This window comes from Maylandia zebra, linkage group LG1, assembly GCF_041146795.1.
Source record: "Maylandia zebra isolate NMK-2024a linkage group LG1, Mzebra_GT3a, whole genome shotgun sequence".
Taxonomy (NCBI): domain Eukaryota; kingdom Metazoa; phylum Chordata; class Actinopteri; order Cichliformes; family Cichlidae; genus Maylandia; species Maylandia zebra.
Window position 1 is genome coordinate 19,388,474 of NC_135167.1, and position 20,431 is coordinate 19,408,904.

General features: G+C 39.6%; 1 protein-coding gene across 3 annotated transcripts in view; it reads left to right on the top strand.

The window, feature by feature from the left end:
- zfhx3b (zinc finger homeobox 3b) overlaps window positions 1–20,431 on the top strand; it is a 287,455-nt gene that overhangs the window by 96,892 nt on the left and 170,132 nt on the right. For all 3 annotated transcript variants that reach the window (XM_076882856.1, XM_004543115.3, XM_076882862.1), the window contains one exon: window positions 19,142–19,184. The gene's annotated coding sequence lies outside the window, so the exon portion shown is untranslated. The remainder of the gene's footprint in view (window positions 1–19,141; window positions 19,185–20,431) is intronic.

The window sequence follows — 20,431 nt, forward strand, 5'->3', positions numbered from 1 at the left end:
TGCTGTGATATTTTCTTGGCACAATTTGGGCATCGTTTAAACACCACTGTCTACCTGAGTGTCCGTCCCTTTATGACCACCGTCTACCCATCTTCTGATTGCTGCTTCTAGCAGGAAAACTCAAATCATCTCTTGGGTTTCTTGAACATGTCAATGAGATGACAATACTTGCTCCATTAGAACACCTTTGGGTTGCAGTGGAAAGGAGAATCACATCACTGATGTGCAGATGACAAATGTGCAGCAACTGTGTGATGCCGTCATGTCAATATGGACCAAAATCTCTGAGGCATGTTTCCATTACCTTGTTGAATCAAAGAGAGCTCTGAAGGAAAACGGGTACTATTACAGTGTTACTAATGAAGTGATCGGTGAGTGTAACTGTCTATATTTTTCCAAGTTTTGAAAAGAGACAAAGAAGCAATGAATGTAACAGAAAACACAGGTAATGTATAGCCAATATGATGTGCAGCTATCTAAGTCTAAAAAAAGCCATTGTCCTCACAAATCCTTGATACATATTTCTAACTTTAAATAACTCATTTCAGAACTGGACTGATGTTAAGGCAAGCTGATGATTATATTAAAACAACTTGTTGCTATGAGATTATATTATAGGGTTGTAATGTAAGTGGTGATTTAAACAGTTGCTTCTAATTCAACACGAGTAAAATTGTACTTAGTGTAATTCAATAATGTGCTCAAGTGTAATTTTATAGCTGGGAAAAAGACTTACTGTATTAACATGATCATTTGTTTTGTTGCACATGCATCATATAGATTGGTTCTTTATACACGTGAATGAACAAGCATTACAGGGTTATTTGATCAGCATCTTCAAGTTTGCATGCAGTTCTTTAATAAACTTGACCTATTAATAGCACACACACAAACACACACACAGTACACCTCTCTTGAACTCTGAGTTCTATCACTGCCCTGAACTTGAACCTAGAAGGTTTACTGTAGCACATCATTGGTCTGAAGGATGGTCTGATTGTATAGAACAGGGAAGGGGCTAATTTGCAAGTGTGACATCATGAAAAAGGTTGAGGAAATGACTGGAGCCAGATCGAACTCCACTACAAGTCTGTACCACAGGTTAGCAAGAGCCGATGTGTGTGAATAACATGTAAATGAGCAGCACGGACTGACCTTTGTCCTGTGTGTGTGAGGATCTGTGACCAGTGGCTGACCCGTAATCCTCTCCTAAATGATTTGACAATAGAGAGGTGTATTGATCTGGCGAGTCTTCAGGCAAGAGGGTCAAGAGCCTGACAGACAGTCTAAGTCTTCTTGTAGGCAGAGAGGCGCTCCTTTTCTTTTCTACAGACTGTAGACATGTGCTGGGTCATGTGTGGATCAGTCTTCTCTTTCAGTTCCCAGGACAGACAGGCTTCGCACAGCACGTCGGATCCTACGTCACTTGCTTTACTATCTTAATTAGGATAACAAAGAGGCTATGTGTAAAAACAGAAAAAATAACACATTTGGGGGTCATATGACAAGCTCAGGAAATAGTTTCTTTTTTTTCCCTTTGAGACAGCACAAACTGTTTAAAGTAAAGCTTTATGCCTGAGAGCTTTGGTTACCTACACCATCAAATACCCCCCCTTTCAACAAAATAACACATGCCTGCAAACTCCCCCTCGGAGCCCCTGGATTTCCCCACTGTGCCTGGGCGGTTGCTGTCTTCTGGGTTCACCCAGAAAGGATTGGCCAGCTCCCACATCTGCACAGACACAAGAACAGAGAAAACAAAAGGAAATTCTCCTGCTGACCACAAGTCCCACCATCTTGCATAATCAAACCATCCCTCTCTCTCTCTCTCTCTCTCTCTCTCTCTCTCTCTCGCTCTCACTCGGATTCTTTCAGAGTGACTGGTTTTAGAGCAACATCTGGAAGGAGCAGCAGTTTTCTTTCCCTGTATTTTTTTGGGGAGATTTAGGCCCCCGATAATCTGTCTCCCTGCTCATTAAAGGAGCTGAATAAACACTGGCCTCTTCCAGTTGTTCCTATGAATTTCCTCACCAGGCGTCAGGAGACCCAAGCAGGGGCTACTGGATCAAAGCAGCCGGCAGCCCCATGTGTGTAGAGAGTGAGAGTGCGTTCCGGGTTGGGCCCATTACCTTTCTCCCTTGGAGCCTTAAAGGCTCCTAGGTCACTGCCTGTCAGCTCTTTGGCCCAAGCTCAGCAGAGGAGGAGGAGGAGGAGGAGGAGGAGAAAACAGGAAAAGACAAGAAAAAAATGAGAGTCAACCAGAAGAGATCATTGTGTATGTGTGTATATATAGATAGGGTCAACACACAACAATATTTTTTTGTTGTCTCGGGTAAGCGGGTAAGCTTTTGGTTTCTGTTTTAATCTTTGCCTAACGGGGTTGTGCACTTGCAGTGGTAGTGAGACATATAGTCATTACAAGCGCCTATGTAAAGCTTTAGTCGCAGGTTTTCCAGCAATATGAAAAGAGCAAGCGCATTTTGAGAGTTTTGGTGCATGCCACTCTAATGCAGTGACCCCTGTGTGACATTAATTTTCTAATTCCCTGCACTTCCTGGCAATCAACTTAGAGGGGCAGTGGTTCGCTAGAAAAGTTTGTAGTGGAAGCAATTAAAGACCGAAATCTGAAAAAAGTAGCAGGAACAAACAGCAGCAGCAAAATCAACGCAAGAAAAAAGATGATGCTATAATTGTTGCTCAGAAAGATGATAAAAAAATGTATCAGATTGTACCGGTTGCTCACCAAATAAAAAAACAAAACAAAAAAACACCAATTTTAAATGGTTAGTGTAATTAACTTGCTAGGCTACTAGCTACATGATGGTTACAGCTGCGCCTGGAAATTGCCAGTGTTTGTGTTTGTATATGTGCACTGTGTGTGTATGTGTGTGTCTGTGTGTACACAAATGGCCCTGTGGTCGTCATCAGGCTCCCATCAGCCCCTCCATTAGTTACTGAGCTGTGGGTCCGTGCTGGAGCCTACCTGCCCTGAATACAGATTAGGGTAAGGGTGTATGGACAGCAAGCACAATGAAGACAAACACACATGCACGCACATGCTCACACAAAAGATTGCATTAGCGTATTATCTACTTTGACATACAGTGGCATATTTTGACACACACACACATTACAATCAAAGTCACTACATTTCACACACCTAAAGACTGAGCTTTTGGATCATATCCACGGAGTAGTAAAAGCATTAAAACATTTCAGTATTTTTTTTCCTTTGGCTGATAAAAGCATGATTTATATACTGGACACTGAAACACCAGCTCCTGCAGAGTACACTTCATCTGGTTCAGGCACATCATAGCTTACACATTTTAAAATAACGGCACACACAGCAGAGTACACACACTGTCAGCCTAGCACAAAGGCAAATACGCTTGCATACGTCTCCTTCTCGAGTCGCAGACACACGTGCTCATGACAAAAAGTCTGCAGTCAATCATTACAGCTGGCCAACCAAACACACAGCCGCCATGCTTAGTGATAATGTTTTCACATCTGCCACCGCTATCATAGAGACAATGACAACCTGAAAAGATTTGGTCCCTTTACATTTATTTCAAATGAATTAATTTTGCTTTTATTGGTTTGTTCTGTGGTTAATATTTTTGTGTGATAAAATGTTAAAAACAATGATAATTTAAAAAAAAAATTCCTTTCGCCTGTGAGGTTTGGACAGAGAAAGACGTGATGGTTTAGACAAATCAGGAATGATGCTTGTGTTTTCAAAGAGAAAAATAAGAAGTGAGTTGTGCAGGTTGAGGTCACGGCTGAAGACCAGGCCAGAGCTTTGGAGTTAACGCAGGAGCTGTAGGGCATAAAGGTTGAGGGTAGGGGAGCGGGTGTGTGATGGCTTCTGTGTGTCTCTCTGGCAGGGCAATGGGACTCTTGGGAGACCTGGGTCATGAGGCCTCCCTCCAGACCCCGCCCCATGCCCCCACCCCACCGCATTACTGTGCCATTTAAAGCCACCCAGCATCTATTTCCTCCAATAAAAACTAATAACCTTTTCTGTCGGAAATCACGGCAGCTCTTGAGTGCTGGAGCAGAGGCCTGACTGGATGGCCTGTAATTGCGGTCCAGTAGTCTCCCTTTAGTTTATTTTTTGCAGTGTTTTGGATTTTTTTTTTTTTTTCCCCCCAGTCCTTTTGGTCCTCTGCGCTTTGCGGCTGATTGCCTGCGCAGCTCACCCCACACTCAGTAATCAGACAGGAGCTGGAGAGGGGGCAAAACAGCAACTCAAGGACCTTTTATAATTGGGAGGGATTTGGAGGGCAGTTGGACTTTACATTTGGTGTCAGAATAGGTTGTGATGGTGACTGTGCCAGATGAATAACAGAGGTGCCAAAGCCCCCACCGCAGTCAAGTGGTTCATTGTGAGGCGACTATGAATAGTCTGCATGTATATCTGTTCTGTTACTGTCCATTTGTCATCAGGAGTGTGGAATATTTTTGCAATTCACCTTCTCCGTCCACCATATTTTAAAAATAGAGTTTCACACACATTTTCATAAGGGCTTGGATAAATATTGTTGCTGTGTTATTAGCTGTACCATATAGAATATTTATCATTCAAGTTTGTTTTTGTCTGTCTTTTTCATTTAAAAATTAATGGACTAAAATGTTCTTTGTCAACTGGAATAAACATTAAAAGTCTCTAATTTTTAGTGTAAAATATGGCATTTAAAATATTTTTCTTTCTAAATTACGATGACACTGAATGAAGGAATGTAGAAATATCTCAAAGCATTAATTAATCTCTAAGAACATGTTTCAAGTGTAGAGTTTATGCAGTTTATCTAAAAACTGACAGATATGTTTTATTTCTTTTTTTTTTCTTTGCTGTAGACACAGCTGTAGACTATCAAACACAAAGTTACTCTCCTGTTGGGTCACTTGTATGCACGTGGGTATTTGATACAATATTTTAGTGCAAATGTTAGGTAAATCTAGGCCAGTACTACAAACAAGAAGTTAGAGGTCTTGGGGTTTTGGGAGGTAAAGAAACACTACATCTGGGACTGGTAAAAACTCAAAGGGTCTAAAGTACTGATCAGTTTTGTAATTACATTAGGAGAAGTGTATGCTTGGGCAAGCTGCTGGTTACTAATTTAAGACAGCCATAAACACCCTCAGGTTTACAGTTCTTCCTGTGGGTCTCTTCATGCACTCCACTGACAAAAAACAGCATGATATCTCTGCTACAAGGAGCCACTCCCCTTCAGGACACAGAGTCCAAACCTTAGGCTTGCTCTCTCACAGTACAAACAAATATCTCTTGTCCAAACAAAACTAGCATACTTTTTGTATGGCCTTGAATGTGCACGTCTTCTCATTTAAAAAGCAATACTGCTGTTCATTTGTTTTACGATGTTTATTCTTCAAGGTATTTCTGAGAATTATAAAGTTACAAAACAGTGTTATACTTTGATCTCTTAAAGGCAAATAAGTAGAAATGGTGCATTCACCCTGCATATTAGCAGTTTATTATAAGTGAATGTGCCATCTGGAAACATTTGTTATGTTACAAAGCTAATGAAATAGTGTTGCACAACGATAAAAAATAAAGCAAACTATCGAAAGATCACTAAATATATGTGAACTGCATTTTTATGTGGTTCTTTATTTTATCTGGACCACATGAGCCATAATAACTACCTGGAGTATTTTTAAAGGTAAAACATTTTTAAAATATTTTATTTATTTATTTAAACAAATGAATGCCTGCTCTTATAATTTTTTTTCCTTTCTTGTAATAAGGCAAGAGGTGCTTGGGGTGGATGGTGAGCACTTGTGGTTGAAGAATTGTGAAATTTTATTACTTCTCAAGTTATTTCTGTAGCAAAGGAGGTTTTTTTAAGAATGATTCCTTTATCAAAAGTACCAATAAAATACTATAAACCCCTAACTACATAAAACTGTATTATTGGCAAATTATAAATAAAGTATCAAAAGTTAAAATAATTATTCTACAGAAAACTGTTGCCCATCAGTTTTAAATAGATTACTATTACTGTTGAAGATGTTTAAACAATCACCGTTGACTTACAAGGCTTGAGCAGTGTGTAGCGTGGTTATTTTATATGTTAATATAATACAGAAGGATTAAAAAAGTGTTAATTCTGTTTCCAGAGACAATAGTCAGCTGCAACCGCAAGATGAGAGTAATGTAAAAGATGGATGTAAACAGGCATGAGAGAACACTGTTTCCGATTTATTTTGGCATGTTTTCATTCTATTTTTATATTTCACTGAACAAGCACTGCTTGCCTTGCTTGCCCTGATTGTGGGCGTACAAGATGGATGACTCTCCCACCAGAATATCAGTCCCATCAGACTGAATATCAGACAGCAAAAGCACTTTGCCTTGAATTAGAAAAAAATGTCATGCAAATGCATTTGTAGTGCCTCAGTTTACTGTCGACTTTTTCCGTACTGAACCAGAATATTGCTGTATCTCAAAACATATACTTCCCCAGATAACGCCTTTTAATGGAACTTTCTGACTATCATTATCGCTTGTTGTGCGGCTCAGATAATCCAAGATTATTTCAAGTACTGAGGTAGCCTGTTTGTATCGCTAATTAGATGATATCTGTGTCTGTGTACTGTACCTTTACAGTTTATGGATGCAGTGTCATAAACAAACTTACTCACATTTCACCCTCAGTGGTCTCCATCTTGGCGTTGTAGCTGAAAGGGAGTGATCTCTAATTTTCAGCAAGAGGGACACACCCATGAGAGGTTGTCAGAACTGATGGCAGTGCCAAAGCTAGCCAGCAGCAGCAATAGCTCTCGGGCACTTTAGGTTTCTTATTTTATTTGATGATTCTGATTGTCCTCTTCTCTTCAAAAGACTACATCAAATGTAAGGCCGGAGCCTGACCAAGCTTAAAGTAGTCATAAAATACAGCATTTAAAAATCACTGTCAAATGTTGCTGATTGTTATTTCCAGTAACTTCTTGGCGTGTTTCATTTAAGACAATACTAGTCTATCAAAATTGAAGCACTATACAAGTAAAAAGTCTATCAAGTGTTTGCAGTGTACTAGCAAAAGTATCCCAGCCTTCCCTAAAATAACCTAATTTTCCTTAACCATGTTTGAAAAATGTAATTCTGCAGTTCTGCAAATTTCCTTATTGTGCTTCTCATCCTGAGTTACCTCTGATGGTATTTTTGGTCATTAATGTACATCTGGATAATAACTATATGCTTTTAGTAACAAAAGGCTAAATTAAAATAAAGAATGAAAAAACGATTAGGGACTGTCAACGTGAAGATGACTATCAGGTACAATGTTCTTGTCAATACTGGAATTTGGATGTGAAAGCTTATGCTGTCCTTTGTGTACTGTGTAATCTATGTCCAGTGGTGACAGACGGGCAGATTAGGTGAAATGGGACAAATTTGTTGTTCTTATGACTTGTAAGGCAATAAGCATGGCTAGAAACTTCAGTTGCTGAGTGTTACAATGTGTGCGTACCATATGTTTACCTGTGAGCTATATAACCAATGTAAATGCGATTGCATTCTTTTCCATTTTGAGCACATAAATCCTAATACTACATATTTGTCAGTTTCAGTGTTTTTGTTTATTACTATTATTATTATTTTAAATTGTTCCTCTATTAGATTGTTCAACCTCCACTGACTGGCAAGCTTTTAGTCTGTTCTGGTTTGGTTTGGCTTTGCTTTGCCATCCCACAAAATATTAATGAAGGTATTGTGAATATTAGCCTACCACCCAAAGCATAAGATCTAGAAAGCAGTGGAAAGTCATCCCAATATGTTCTCTAGCCCATCTCAGTAGGGATTGTAAAATAATCTTTGCTGCCTTAACTCAAATTAAAAGTCTCTGCTTTTGAAATAAAAAGAAATAGGTGGAATTTACCCACAAATAACAAGGCAGCTGCACATGCAAAATGACTGTGCAAACATAGGCTATTCACTTCTGAGCACGGTTTAAGTTTGCAGTGTTGTAATGAAGTCTTTCTTGATTTTAGATGATCATACAGTGCTTGCAATTACATACTATATGCCAGAGGCTTGGGGTTAAGTGTTGGAGCGTGACTGTTACACCAAAAATATCCCAGTGTGTCCAAAGGCCTGTCATTTTACCTTGTGAATCAGAGGCAGCGTGTGTCTGTTTTCATTTATACTTCAAGGTGTGTGTTGTTTATTACATCAAACTATTTCTCCCCACATGAAAAGAAAATTTCAGGCATATTAGGAAATGGTGTTTCTACTTCTAACTATGGCACACGCCTGTAATAGTTTTATTCTTCCTGCTGTGCTCTATTCAAAGGTAAACACTCAAAAGTGGTTTGCATGTTCGTTTTTCCAGGCTAAGCCTAATAACTAAAGATTGGGAACTCTGCTTCCTAAGTATGCTTTACACACAGAAAATGTACGTATATGTACATTTTGCTGTATTTACATTAAGATGCAAGGTTACAATCTGTAGTGAGAAAAGGGATTTCAGCCTTTTATGTTTATATTTTAAAATCTTAACATAAAATAATGGCACCAAAAGCTAGAGTATGAAATGGCATATATAAAACAGCTAAGCTAAGAGCTTGCATTGCCTGATAATTTAATGTTTTCCACTTGCTTTTTTTCTCTGTTCTATGTGTTCCTATTTTTGTGTTTCAGTCTGTTACTGTATGTTTGTGTGCACACTTCCTTAATTGCATTAAGAGGATGACGCACTTTCTTACTCTGTTTAAGCTCACTTTAATTGCCTCTGAATGGTGCACTAGGGAAGCAGGGACTGACGGTACAATGTGGACATGCAATTAGCTATCTTTCATAAGATGCTCAAGGGGAAAAGAGAGGGCTCCAATTCATAAAGGAATTTCACACAGAAGGCAACAAATGCTATTTTGTGTCACTGCTGTGGTGGCATCTTGATGGAATGGCATTTCATTCATTAAAGAATCAGACTTTCAGAGAAGGCAAGACAGAGATATCCATTCAAAGGGGAAAAGGAAGGATAAAAAAAAATCTGATGAAAGGGAAAAAATGTGCAGTGGTAGCTGGAGACACCAAGATATAGGTGAAGTGCAAATAAAAAATGAGAAGAGAAAGAAAGCATTACAGGAGACAGGAGGAGGGGTGAGGAAAGAGTGATTGTCAGAGATTGCACTAGAGACAGAGTGAGATATGTGTGCCCTGGTGACTTTCACTTCAGAATGAGTGCACCACTGATGGCACAATGACAGTATGGCTCTAGAAACTAGAGACTGACACATTTCACATATAAGATGCCAAATGTTTTTAAAGCCAGTGTGAGGTAAGTCATTTACAGTATACGACATACAAAAAACATTATTTTTAAAGGAAATGCTTTACTTATTATCAAGCAGACGATAAAAACCTTGCAACCTGGCTTTGTTCCAGAGAAAATGACAATAAATGTGACCTCCTTCTCTTCTTCTAACATAAACTTTTCACCAGTCATGATTGTGTGCCTCAGATCCATAAAGCTGTTATACATTGTAAATGTTACTTTACATCATTTTTGAGGTGTATCTGAAGTAGATTGACAATAATATGGTAAGCAGCTCTTAAAATGTGATATTAGTTTATGATCCTTTATCTCAGCGGAGACAGGCCGCACATGCATTTTTCATGTGTATAAATTTATAAGTGTAAGGCATTAAGTAAATTACGTCATGCATTAAGTTAATGGCATTGTTGCGACACATATCAGAAGCTTTTAATGCCATGCAGTGCATAGGTAGCTCAAATAGCTCTATCTCTTCATGCTGCCCCTCCTTTTCCTTCTCCCTCTCCTTGTACTCATTTTTCTATGTTTTTTTTTTTGTTTTTCCCCTCTTTTCATTTTTCTATGCCCCCCTCCCCCTACTACCCCACCTCTAATACCCCTTCTCCCATCTTGGACAATCTCTCCCTGTCTCTTGCCATCTCTCCTCTTCTTCCTCTTTCTCTCTCTCTCTCTCTGTCTCTCTCTCATCCCAACTCCATTCTCCGTATCCCTCCCTCCACTCTTCTTCATTTAATAGTGGACCTCAGAGTGGTTGCCATGTCGACCAGCTGGCATATTACTATGGCAACCAGTCTGAGGAGACGAGGCTGCTGATTAGGGAGAGATGTCTAGTGTAGCCAGGCCAGCGGAGGGTGGGGAAGAAAAGGGGGGAAATGGTGTTGGGGTGCTAGAGGGGGGGTTGTATATTATAGGTCTGAACACTGTGTGTATTTGGGTGTGTATGTATTTATATATATATGTGTGTGTGTGTGTGTGTGTGTGTGTGTGTGTGTGTGTGTGTGTGTGTGTGTGTGTGTGTGTGTGTGTCAAGAAAATAATAATATGTTCTGCTTGGTCAGTTGTCTTGTAGTAAACCAAATGACATCCTACCTCAGATTTAAAACCACTGAAGGTCTCTACTGTCTGTCAGTGTTTTGTTTTATTTTTCATGTATTTATTTATTTATATACAATAAGTGAGAATTAGATAGGACTTTCGTAATCCTCTCCATGTACTCACCATCTTTATGTAGGATTGAAACGTATAGTTTCTGACTTTTTTCGTCAAAAGATTAATTATGAAAAAAAAAAAAAAAGAGTATGTTTCCATGCATGTTATACGGGAACTACCTTTACATTTACCTCAAGGTCCACAGTCCTGAGCTACTTTGTTATGGCGTTTACATAGGCAAAACAGAACCAGGCTGAAAATGCTGCTCTTATTGTATTTGAGCAGAATCATATCTGGTGTTATGACATGTGAGGGACGAAGCAGGCAGAGCTTTTAAAAAGCTGCGCCCTCCTCCAAGAACACTAATGAACGCTGTAGAGGATGCCTCAGACCTCCCAGATCCATCAGAGAAACTAATTACAAGATCCAATTAAAGAGAGAGAGGGAGAAGAAGGGAAAGAGAAGAAAAAGAGAGGGAGAGAGAGAGGGAGCGTTGGGGGTGGTGGTGGGGGGGGGGGGGGGGGGGGTTGGGGGTGTCTCTCTTTACCGTTGACCTAGCCAAGCCATCAGCTCATTCAAGACAGTAATTATAGCTTATTTATTATTCATCCTTGAGCTAAATAAGAGCGTGACATTTCAATAACAATAATAAGGGCAGAAAAAAGGCAGCACAAACTACAGACTTACTAATTGCAGTGCTCAGAGATTAAACGACTGGAAAAATGTTGTTATTTACTTATTCATAACATCTAGACCAGTCATAAGAGCACAGCAATTCACTTTGCTGTAAATGAGTCTAAGGGGCTCTTTCATGAGATCTCCCTGGTGGACGTAATCCTCAGCAAAATCAGGATGCCATGCTTCCCTTAACAAGTGTTTTTGGGGGTCTGCATTACAGGGCATGGCCATAATGACTCTCTCTCCGACTGTTTTTATCAGTGACTATGGTTCATTAGGATAACCAAAGATATGTAGTTGGTTGAGCTTAACGCTTTACACAACCAAGTAACTTACTCAGGTAATAATTTAGAAAACATATATGTATATATATATATATATATATATATATATATATATATATATATATATATATATATATATATATATATATATATATATATATATATATATGTTTATTCATTTCTTAAAACTACATTATTATCCAGCTATGGCCTAAATTCCTTTTCTTTCCATCATACCATCTTCCCACCTCTCCTCTCCCTAAGCTGAACTTTGAGGCACCTCATTAAGACTGCCAGCTCTTGGCCTCACTGGCTATGGCAGAGGTGAAGAATATCACATAATCATGAAGTGGAGATGGCATTACACTCATCACAAATTATAGATGAGTTTTACTGTGTGGTGTCCTGGCAGACTAGTGCTTAACTTAAGTGACTGTTACATGGGATCTACAGGCTGTGTTTCACCTCCTCTTTGAAACACTCCTTGCTCTTGGAAGTAACATTTATTGAGACTGTCTGTACTAGCATCTGGAATTTGTGTATTATATCACACATTACTGAATATTTTCTTTGATTTTTTTTTCCTCTTCAAACTGCTCCTTCCTGCATTGCTTCACAGAAGCTTAGCCAGATCAAAAGTCACAAGTGGTTTAGTGAGACTTAAAGATGAAGTGCTATTTTATCCAAGTCTGATCATTAAAAGGGCACCTATGATCAATACACATGGATGTTTTTTAGCGGTATTGACCAGGCTCAATGAATATCCTTAAACAAAATCCATGACAGTTACACTTGATTGGCTGATGCATCAGCCAATCAAGCTAATATGGCCTGTATCAGCCATATTAGTGAATATTTTGTTGTCTTCTGTCATTTCCTTGCTTGCTCGGCACTAAGAGTAACTGGCTTTCATCATACAATTCGTATGTTAGGCCTTATGTTGGGGCTATTCCATTTTGGCACTTAGCTGAGGAATAATAATAAAATTTACAGTGATTTGCCTTTGATTTTATCTATTTGCATTTATATCTTCCTCCAAGCCTCTCTTGAAGTCTTAAACCACTAACGGAGTAATGTATAATAGTACAATTTAACGTGAGCCTGCAGTTCACTCTTGAGTCCCTTGCTTCCTTTTCCTCTTAATGCCTTTGTCCTTGAATCCCTGAGGAGCCTTGTTAATATACTTCTGTTAGGTGAATCAGGCAGCCACAGACTTCAGTGTACATGAATAGTCAATATTTAGAGTTTGGTAGCAGCATGTAAACAGACAAATATGTGCAAATTGGTGTTTTAATATACGGTGTTTCATCTCATGAAAAATAAGAGCATGCTGCAATAGCACGTTCCTTATACTTTACATACGTGCTGTTGCACACAAGCAAAGCCGGGCAGAAACCTTGACCTTGCAGAATCGAAATAAAGGGATTGCAGCCCAGTGACCTGTGGAGGATGGGAGTTTTCATTCACATGCCTGGAAAGCTAAATCTCACCCCACCCCTCTTCGTGACTTTCCTCTTCTCCGTCTTCCACTTCCAGTCGTGTGCTTTTTCCTACCTTCCCTGTGTATGACTAAAACAAGCAGGGGGGAGGCTATACCACTTATCAGCTGATATAGGACATGTCCTCAGACAGTGCCATTGATTGTATTGACTGATTAATTTGTGATTTTCCCATACAGTTGACTGCTTGTAGCTTTAGATGACGGGACTGGGCTTATATGGAATGATTAAATTTTCTCGAAGGGCTTTGGCGTTTGCTGTAGTTCATAAATGAAAAAGTTAAGAAAGCCTAAGATTCTATCTTGTATATTTCTTTTCTTTTCTTTTTTTTTGTCACAAGAGACTATTCAGGATTCACAAATTAAGAAGGTAAACATCAGTTCTTCTTATTCTTTATCATCATGACCTTCACTTTGACCTCTTTACCATGCAAATGATGCGGAAACTGTCCACATGATTACACACATAGACCATACTTACAGGATCACATCAGATACACAGACAAATGCACTGCCCTCTTGCTCTCTCAACACACTAACAGAAACACATACAGACTGACCAGATCACACCCCCTTGGGGCTGTGGGGCAGTGCTTGAGTGATGTCTCCCCAGGGGGCTGATATTTTATAGTTTGTGTCCATCAGTGCTGTAGCCTGGGGCACCAGGGTTGACAGTAAGTGCTCTCAACACCGGTGACACTGATTCATCTGAGCTATGACACAGATGAGAGGGGAGAGATGAGGGACAACCAGAAAATATTAAACACATAAAGTAAAGTTTTTGTCCTGTGTTTACATGAGTGCATACTCCGTGCGCGTAATCAGAATTCAGTACATTTCAGTGTTAGTGAACACCAGACTGACTTCTCCTTTGTGATCTTTGATTGCAGGTCGATCGCAACACACATGGCTGTACTATGATATGGCGGGCTAATATGGGCTAGACTAGGCGAGACTAGAGTTATTGGCTTGAGGAAGGGACGGCAATCTAACATGGCATTTCAATTTCTCATTCTCCCTCATGGCTGTGCTGTGCACTGCTGCACCTCTTCTACATATATATAGGGAGGACGCCTCTGAACCCCAGCCTTCTGGATGCGCATACTAAGCAATCAATGTGTCACCTCTTCCTGACAATCCTATTTTTTCATATGGGGGCCATGCTCATTTTTTATTGTCAGCAGAAGGTAATTTGCTGTATTGTGATTCAGTCCTAAAACTTGGTGACGAGGTGTCTGATAAGTCTCTATCTCCCCTCTGTCTCCCCCATTCCCTCACAGTATTCCATGCATCACCCATGCTAAGGAAAAAAAAAGAAAACCAAAAGAAAGCACCCCCAACCCCCATTCTGTCTACACCCAACTGCACCCCCACAACCCCGTCCCTTCTTTCCACACCAAGCCGAACATAGTTGTATCTGAGGCGGGCTGCTAAATTAGATAAGCGGGGCTGTGGCGCAGCGCCCCTGATTAATAAAAGATGCAGTGCTCCCTGGGGATGGCCCCTCTGAGGGCCGAGCAGAATCTACCCACAGACAATGGAGTTTGCTGGCACACAATGAACAGGAAATGGAGAGAATAAACCAATCATGGAAATATAACATTTAAAGCAGGACTATCCTGTGACCCTCTCTAGCATTATGCATGCATCATAATAGATAATAACAAATGTTGGAAGTGAAAAAAGAACAAAATATTAATATATTCATTTATTTTGAAAGAATATCCTTCTATTGACATATGTTGGATAGACAAGCAGAGGTCCTGCTGTTTTAGGATATTCAGGAGAGCCAGTGTTGGGGAGTAACGGAATACATGTACCGCCGTTACGTATTTAAAATACAAAATATGAGTAACTGTATTCCGTTACAGTTACCGTTTAAAAAGGTGGTATTCAGAATACAGTTACTTTGTTGAAATAAATGGATTACACTGCGGTACTTTCCTGTTTCATTTTGTCGCGGGTCAGGACTGTTTGGGTTTTGTTTGACAGCTATGTTCTGTTGTTCCAGGCGGCAGCGTTACGGTTGCCATAGTTACAGGGCGACGCTCTCTCTCTCTCTCTGCGACTGTGTGTTTCCTGGGGGAGAGAGCGCCTTTTCGTTGTTGTTGTTGTTGTTGTGCTAAGCTAAGAGGCAGAATGCTACAAGCATAGCTCTAAAGAAGGTAGCATCATGGGCAGTGTAGTCCGTGTTGCAGGGAGAATGGACTGCCATACACGTTATGGGTCTGTGAGCGCGAGGAGGGAGAAAAAGGGGAGTGGAAAGGTACGAGTTGTCATCGAGGAAAAACGGGAGCTGGAAGCATGTAAATATAATAATAACCACTGCAGCCAAGAAGAGTGCCTGACGAGCCCAGATGTAAGTAAGCTATTAAGACTCGACTGTACACCGTGTTCATGTTTTCCTCCAAAAACAATAAGTTTCGTTGGAGCAGCCTTTCAACGCCTCTCTCTGTCTCTCGCAAGAAAAGTTGACCCACACAACAAAGTAAAGCTATTTTTCGGCTACGAGCCGACAGGGACCCCGCCGTATTAGTCAGAGGTCCCTTTGCTACAGTTTGGAGTCGCGGACCTTCAGTAACAGTAATAAATCACACAGCAATAGGACATTCACGTTGTTGTAAAAAGCATGATAATATATTAAGTAATCCAAAGTATTCAGAATACGTTACTGTCATTGAGTAACGTAACGGAATACGTTACAGAATACATTTTGGGGCATGTATTCTGTAATGGAATACATTTTAAAAGTAACCTTCCCAACACTGAGGAGAGCATTTCCAAGTCCTTTAGCAGAAATCCCACATGGTCAGTGGCTCTTGCCACAAACAGTGCACATTTAAAAATATACTTTTTAAAAAATATTATTTTAAGATGACCAAACTATGAAATATGGGACAGAACCTTAATCGCTGGTGTCATTTGCTTTCAGACTCTTATTTGAACAGTGATAACATTGCTTTTTGTGTGTAAATCACGAAAGACTCCTAATGAATTCGGAGACAATCCTAAAACAAGCTCAGATGTAGACAATTAGAACAAATTGTTGCTTTATTTTTTACATTTTATTTTAATAATGATGTAAAAACAACAACAACAACAAAAAAAAAAACCCAGTCTAAATAAAGTCAGCCAATTAATGCATGTTTTAAAATCCTTTGTTTTTCAAGCCTTGTCTGCAGTTCACACTTGTCAATAGTTGGATATAGTTAAGTTTAATTTAAGCTAAATATTAAACATGTTTTTCTTTCAGTCGTATGAGGTTCTGGTTATTTTACTTTTCAAAAGAGCAACATCTTTTGTAGCTCTAGTCATAATGTTGGATATGAAACAAGTGCCTGCCACATTAATATGTAGGGCTGTATTTTGATTCATTTACATGTTTTTTTAATTATATTTAAAATTATTTTTAAATATAGCAATTGATTGGGTGGGGTTAACAGTAAAAAAATAGTTATATATTAAGTCTAGTTATTTTCATAGAATACATTTAGAGAATTTGCTAAATGAGAGAAAAAAATTGTACTACTACATGTAGTTAGCTGCTACAGTTAATACTTAGCACATATTTTGTCACATGTTTCATGGTTTAAAGAAAGACTGTCATCTTGGATTTTAGTTTTTGCGTACACTGCTGGTCCACAGAAGTACTCCTTTATAACAGCACAAGAACGATATGAATGTAAATATTGTTTACCTGCAGGAGAGTGTGCAAAAAAAATGCTCAGCTACCTTTCACACCCACATCGTGCTATCATGTCATTGCAGTCTTACATCAGTTCCATTCGCATTTGCCATCTAATCGCTTTGTTACCAGGAGAATATTATCCCTCTCACTACTCATGTTTATAAGACAGCCAGCAGTGATCCTGTTGCCTATGGAGACCACTGAAATCAAGGCTATATAGCTATCAGTGTTTCCTTTCAAAATTTGTCCTCTAAATTGTGCATTTAATGCTGTTCATACGAATACTTACATAATAATACAAAAGCATCCCCTTAAACCCGCCTTTCTAACGCCGACAGACGGGTTTACCAGGCAAATGCAGGGCTACATCACCACTAAACAATCAACATGAATCCATCAGCACATAGCCTCTTATGTGCGCATGTGCACTCCTGCTTTAGCAGACGTGTTTCTCCTTTCCTCTGTGTTAGTGGTGATCCATGTGATTGCAGCATGGATCATGAACACTAAAGCATTTATCTTTAAATAACCTCCATCACCCCCGTCGCTACTGAACAATAGCGGGACGCTTCTAATTTTCTGCACTGTAATGGTAGTCATATTGAGATGAAAAAGGTCAGGGGTTGGCTTGCGAGGTTCTGATTGGTTTGGTGTGTCACAGTTCCCCCGGAGGAAAAAAAGGTGGAAAGTGATATTTCACTAATTGAACTGTCCTACAAAAGACCATTTGAGGTGGTGCGTAGAACCAGTTCTGTAATGATCCACCAGTAAAAGACTAAACAAAAAAATTTGATTGTGAAGTCTTGCGTCAGCAATTTGTGCTGCTTTTCCACGATCAGTGACACACAGCCTATAGTTTCCCACAAATTGTATTTTAAAGTTTAGTGATTCAAATTACCTCCCACCACCTAAAACCAGCATGGATTGATGGGTTTTCTTTGTGCATATGTATGTGAATGTGCAGTTTAACCTGCCTTTGACCTTCATGTGCTCACATGTATTCTCTGAGCTACTGTTATAAAACTCTGCATTGGGCTGTTTTAAAAGGGAAAACCATTTCTTGTTGAAGTAGATAATATAAGGTATTATGCACTGATTCCCCTCAATCCTCAAGCTGTTAGAGTAGCTGCTCCAGTCACATGCACCTAATTTAGGACATAACTCATGCATTTATATACTGTTTGATATTATGTAAATTCCCCAAAAGGGTTATGGATCAGCAACAGTAAGGAAACTTGTTTGTTTGTCTTTTTTTTTGTTTGTTTTTCCCTGCTTGTCAGCTTTTGCATAATCTATTTGGTGAGGTGTCTACATATTTTTTTATTCCAGCCTGAAGACCAAATGCATCACATATTATGCACTGACCCAAACTGCATTTGCCAAACAGCGATTCAGCCAGTGGGAGTGGTCTGATCTTGTTGAGGAAGCTGCCCTTTAAGGTCATTACAATGGTCATGTGATAGGCTAGCAGAGCCCCTTGGGCCATATGACAAACCGAGCTGCCAGGCCGAGGTGTGTGTCAGGGGTGTTTTTCCACAAAGCATTCCATAAAAGTGTAACTGGGCTGTGTTTGCCCTTTCCTCCTGCTATGCGTTCAGCCAACAGGCCCCTGAAGATCTCTTAAAAAGTGCTGATCCAGAGAGCTGGGTTGGTGCTCTTGTAATCCTTCTAGCTCTGCTCCACCTCCCTTCACATTCCCACCCTCTATAGCTCCTGCATCTTCCCTCACATTCCCTCACTGTCTCCTGTGGATGCATTGCTCTGGTGTGAGCGAAATAGGTGATTGGATGACGAGGCTTGCTTGGGCCCCAAGCTAATTACCACACATGAGAGCATGACTAAATAAATCTTAAGTGCTGCTAATTGCTTGGCAGTGAAAACAATAACTGCGGTACTTGCCCAGAGGCTCTGGCGTAGTGAGGGGCCGGGGCACTGGGGACCGGGGGCCCTGGCACTGGGCCAGTAGAAGACACCAGTCGAGCGCCTCACCCGCTCTGCCGTCATGTTAAAGTCACACACCACTTGGCACTGTCGCTACATGCGCCATCTGCCCCCACAGCCACCACTGAGTCTAACACTAACACACTCCCTACAGCCCTCATCAGCAAAGAATAACGCATACATGACAGGCACAGACAAACTCAGTCTGTCTGTGGAGCCATCATACATCACTGCATTAATAAACATGAATTAGTAATGGCACAATTAGATGGGGTTGTTCTGACATTTACTGGTACAATAATGGCGTTCTCCTCTCTGCAACCCCCTTTAGCCTGTAGTGAAGCACCATCAGATGCAGACATTTAGATGTGAGGGGTTAAAAGGGTAGAAATGTCCCTGCCTGTATTTTTTTTAAATCAGAAAGATCTCTATCAGTGTTGTGTGTTTATATTTTTAATATTATTGTCAGCTAATTATACTGGCTAAAAACGTGAATTCAAATCCTGCTTTGGTTTGGCTTTATTCTTTCTTGCTCTCTTGCCATATGTATATATGTATTTAAACAAGTAATTGTGTGTCTGTGTGTGTTTCCCTGTAGGTTGCATTCTGTGAGTGAAGAACACATTTGGTGTGGCCCAAAGGTACGTTCAACACAGACATACTGCCAGACCTAAAATACTGAATGTGACATGACAAAGTTTTTAGCTTTGTCACAACACTCAGCAAAGATAAATGCCACAATTAGCACAGTTAATTTAGCAGATTCTCTGCACTTTCTGACAAATGTTGTGCGACTGTGTTTTCAAGTAGTCTTCATTTAAAGTCAGTAAATGTTAAAATACTGTCCCCCATAAAAAGACTGAGCCAGTGCAGTCATTGAGCACCACTATATACTGGTAAATATGTACACTATCGAGTTGTTTGATAAAGCACTCTTCCAGGATTGATACTTTTATTTAATGAAAAATTATAAAACTAACAAAACATAGCTTAACATGGATATTATGATCAGTTAACATGTGTATGTGCAGAAGATAAATATGCCTTATTTTTTAACACATTTCTGAAATAAAAATATTGCTTAGAAACACCTGAAAATATACCAATCAAAACACACAGTCGGTTGCAGATCTTGTAAGTTCGTAGGTATCCACATTTTTTAAAATTTCCTTTGATACTCTTTTTTTATGGACACTTTATTCCATTTTTAATTATTTTATTTGTTTTGCTCAGAGATGAATGGGGTTCGTAGTGATCTTAGTGCCACATTTACCTTCTGCCACTTCCACATCCTCCTTTTCCCTGCTAAACAAGTCTCTTCTCATTTGTACTGTCACTCTTCTGCAGTGTTTTACAGCTTTCCCAGGGGACTCGTGCGCTTTTGTTGGCTTTTCTGTGTACACACACAGCCTAATTGGTTGATTAGTTCAGGTTGACTGCCTTGTTAATTGAATAGTAATTTAGATTTGATGTGTTTAATGAAGACCCTAATTTATTGTTTGGCATTCTTCCAAGGATTTGTTTTTGACAGTAGGAATCAAACGAAAAGGATAAAAGGAAACAAGGAAATGACTGCAGCACCCCAGTTCTGCTTTGATAGCACATGAATTATATCTTTGAGAGAGTTGATATGGCTTAAGTGTTTATCTTCCTGAAACTAAGCAGATATGGACAAAAGGAGAGTAACAATAAAAGTAAAAGCTATTGGTTAATTGTTCTAACCAATAAAAGAAGATGGATGGATGGATGTTTATGTAATTATGATGAAACATTGTTTAATGGGTAAAGCTCTAATTTTGAGGCTGTATCGATCAACTCCTGGCTTAACTCTCTTAGGTCTTAGGCTTTGTTGGTTTATGGCACAAACTGATTTATTTGACAAGTAGGT